At 41.9% G+C, this 3,011-nt stretch overlaps 1 non-coding gene across 1 annotated transcript; it reads left to right on the plus strand.

Moving 5' to 3' along the window:
• Window positions 1–2,526: 2,526 nt before the first annotated feature.
• Window positions 2,527–2,690, plus strand: LOC118968328 (U1 spliceosomal RNA). The gene has a single exon (XR_005055950.2). It is a non-coding gene; the product is annotated as a U1 spliceosomal RNA (small nuclear RNA).
• Window positions 2,691–3,011: the final 321 nt, after the last annotated feature.

A 3,011-nucleotide genomic window follows, 5' to 3' on the forward strand; every position in this document is an offset into this window, starting at 1 on the left:
CACAAAGTTAACCAATGGACTGCATTAATTACAAAGAACTTTCCTGCATGAATAAAATGTAAGGCCATTCACTTTCCTCCTAAGTAAACATTCCCACTGCAACAGTATCAGGAACACAGTCTTCCACTATGTTCTGATGCATACACGAGGGAGGGAATCAAACGGAGAGGAATTATACCTCAGGACCCTGAAAGTATTGTAATTTCAAGACTTTAATAACTCAGTAACTTAGGGTGTTGCTACTTTTTGAAAAGCTGAGTAGATGAATTTTAAACCTTCACTCTCCCCTAGTGGAACTGAGGAATTTGTAGCTATCACAAACTGGATTCAACACATTTAGACACCGGCTTGGTGGTATAGAAACAATTGTGAAAAATAAAATGTTTGCATGTATTTGCCCACACTTTAAAAAATCTTAGAGAATTTTTAACTGTAGTTTCCCCAGAGGAATGAAATTTGAAATTGAGGGAGACCTTAATATTTTTGCTTTATACAATTTAAGCATAAGTTGTTTTACAAGGAATATATATCACATTTGTAATACAAGAAAGTTAATTTAAAAAGTGATAGCTTAAAAGTCAGGATAGTAGCTACTTCTGGAAATATTGAGAGACTGGAGTAACATTTGAGAAGGGTTGTGGAGAGATCTTGTGTAGTTGGTGATAGTATTTTAATTTTTGGTCTGAATAGTGAATATCTGGCTCATCACTTCATAACACTTTTTTTCAATTTTTCTCCAGCTTTCTCTTGTACTATTTTTAGGTATATTTACTTTTGTGATAAAACTGCTTCAAAAAGGAATCATCAAAACCAATTACCAAAGGAGGCAGAGCCAAGATGGCAGTGTGAGTAGGTAAGTGGGAATCTCCTCCCAAAAACATATATATTTCTGAAAATATAACAAATACAACTATCCCTAAAAGAGAGACCAGAAGACACAGGACAACAGCCAGACTACATACACACCTGCGAGAACCCAGTGCCTGGTGAAAGGGGTAAGATACAAGCCGCAACCCGGCAGGAGCTGAAGCCCCTCACCCCAGCTCCCAGCGGGAGGAGAGGAGTCGAGGCAGGGAGGGACAGGGAGCCCAGGACTGCTAAACACCCAGTCCTAGCCATCCACACCAGAGCGCAGACACAGTGCATGCGTGGGGTGCTGGAAACTAGGGAAGCAGGACAGTAAGACCTGTGAGTGGGTCCTGAAGCCGGCACCCCTGTGACAAAGAAAATCAAGTGCTTTTTGAAAGTCTTAAAAGGACAGGGACCCCACAGCTGGATGGAAGCATCCCGAGTCACAGTCCAACAGCTGGAAATTCCAGGGAACTCTGGACGCACTAACCCCCTGGGCAAAAGCTCTGAGACCCCACATGGAGGTAAACAGCCAAACAGCCCCCTGTGCATTACCTCTCTGGGGCCCTGCCATAGCAGAGCAGCAGCCTGAGGCTGGACACACCCACAGAAAGGGAGCTTCCTCCATACCAGCCTGGCAAGATACAGAGACCCAGTCTACATGCAATTGCCCAACACAAGCCATTAGGGGTCGCAGTTGTCCCAGTAAAGAAAGGCCAGGAGCAAGTGGAAAGAGTCTTGGCTCTCCAAGGTGACAGATGAGTCAATAGCATACCACTGCACCTAGCAACATGAAAAGGCAAAAAAATCTGATCCAGACAAGACTAACCCAGACATCTTCGATGTCTTCTACATCTTCTCTGGAGAAGAAACCTGGGGAGATAGATTTAACCAATCTTCCTGAAAAATAATTCAAAACAAAAGTCATAACCATGCTGATGGACTTGCAGAGAAATATGCAAGAACTAAGGAGGGAGAATACAGAAATAAAACAATCTCTGGAAGGACTTCAAAGCAGAATGGATGAGATGCAAGAGACCATTAATGGACTAGAAAACAGAGAAGAGGAATGCAGAGAAGCTGATGCAGAGAGAAATAAAAGAATCTCCAGGAATGAAAGAATATTAAGAGAACTATGTGACCATTCAAAACAGAACAATATCCACTTTATAGGGGTACCAGAAGAAGAAGAGAGAGAAAAAGGGATAGAAAGTGTCTTTGAAAGCTGAAAACTTCCCCAAACTAGGGGAGTAAATGGCCTCTCAGACCACAGAGGTACACAGAAATCCCATGACAAGGGATCCAAGGAGGGCAACACCAAGACACATAATAACTAAAATGGCAAAGATCAAAGACCAGGACAGAGTATTAAAGGCAACCAGAGAGAAAAAAAAAGGTCACCTACAAAGGAAAACCCATCAGGCTATCATCAGACTTTTCAACAGAAACCTTACAGGCCAGAAGAGAATGGCATGATATACTTAATGCAATGAAACAGAAGGGCCTTGAACCAAAAATACTGTATCCAGCATGATTATCATTTATATATGAAGGAGGGATTAAACAATTCACAGACAAGCAAAAGTTGAAGGAATTTGCCTCCCACAAACCACCTCTACAGGGCATCTTACAGGGACTGCTCTAGGTGGGAGCATTCCTAAAAAGAGCACAGAAGACATACTTACCTGGCAGGGGAGATACCATGATCATGAAGGTGGTTTTCCCAGGGCGAGGCTTATCCATTGCACTCCGGATGTGCTGACCCCTGCGATTTCCCCAAATGTGGGAAACTCGACTGCATTATTTGTGGTAGTGGGGGACTGCGTTCACACTTTCCCATTTAAAAAAAAAAAAAAGAGCACAGAAGAAAACACCCAACATATGAAGAATGGAGGAGGAAGAATAAGAAGGGAGAGAAATAAAGAATCATCAGACCATGTTTATAACAGCTCAATAAGCAAGTTAAGTTAGACAGTAAGATAGTAAATAAGCAAACCTAGAACCTTTGGTAACCACAAACTTAAAGCCTGCAATGGCAATAAGTACATACCTTTCAATAATCATCCTAAATGTAAATGGACTGAATGCACCAATCAAAAGACACAGAGTAATAGAATGGATAGAAAAGCAAGACCCAGCCATATTCTGCTTACAAGATACTC

The sequence above is a fragment of the Manis javanica genome, chromosome 3, assembly GCF_040802235.1.
Source record: "Manis javanica isolate MJ-LG chromosome 3, MJ_LKY, whole genome shotgun sequence".
NCBI lineage: Eukaryota > Metazoa > Chordata > Mammalia > Pholidota > Manidae > Manis > Manis javanica.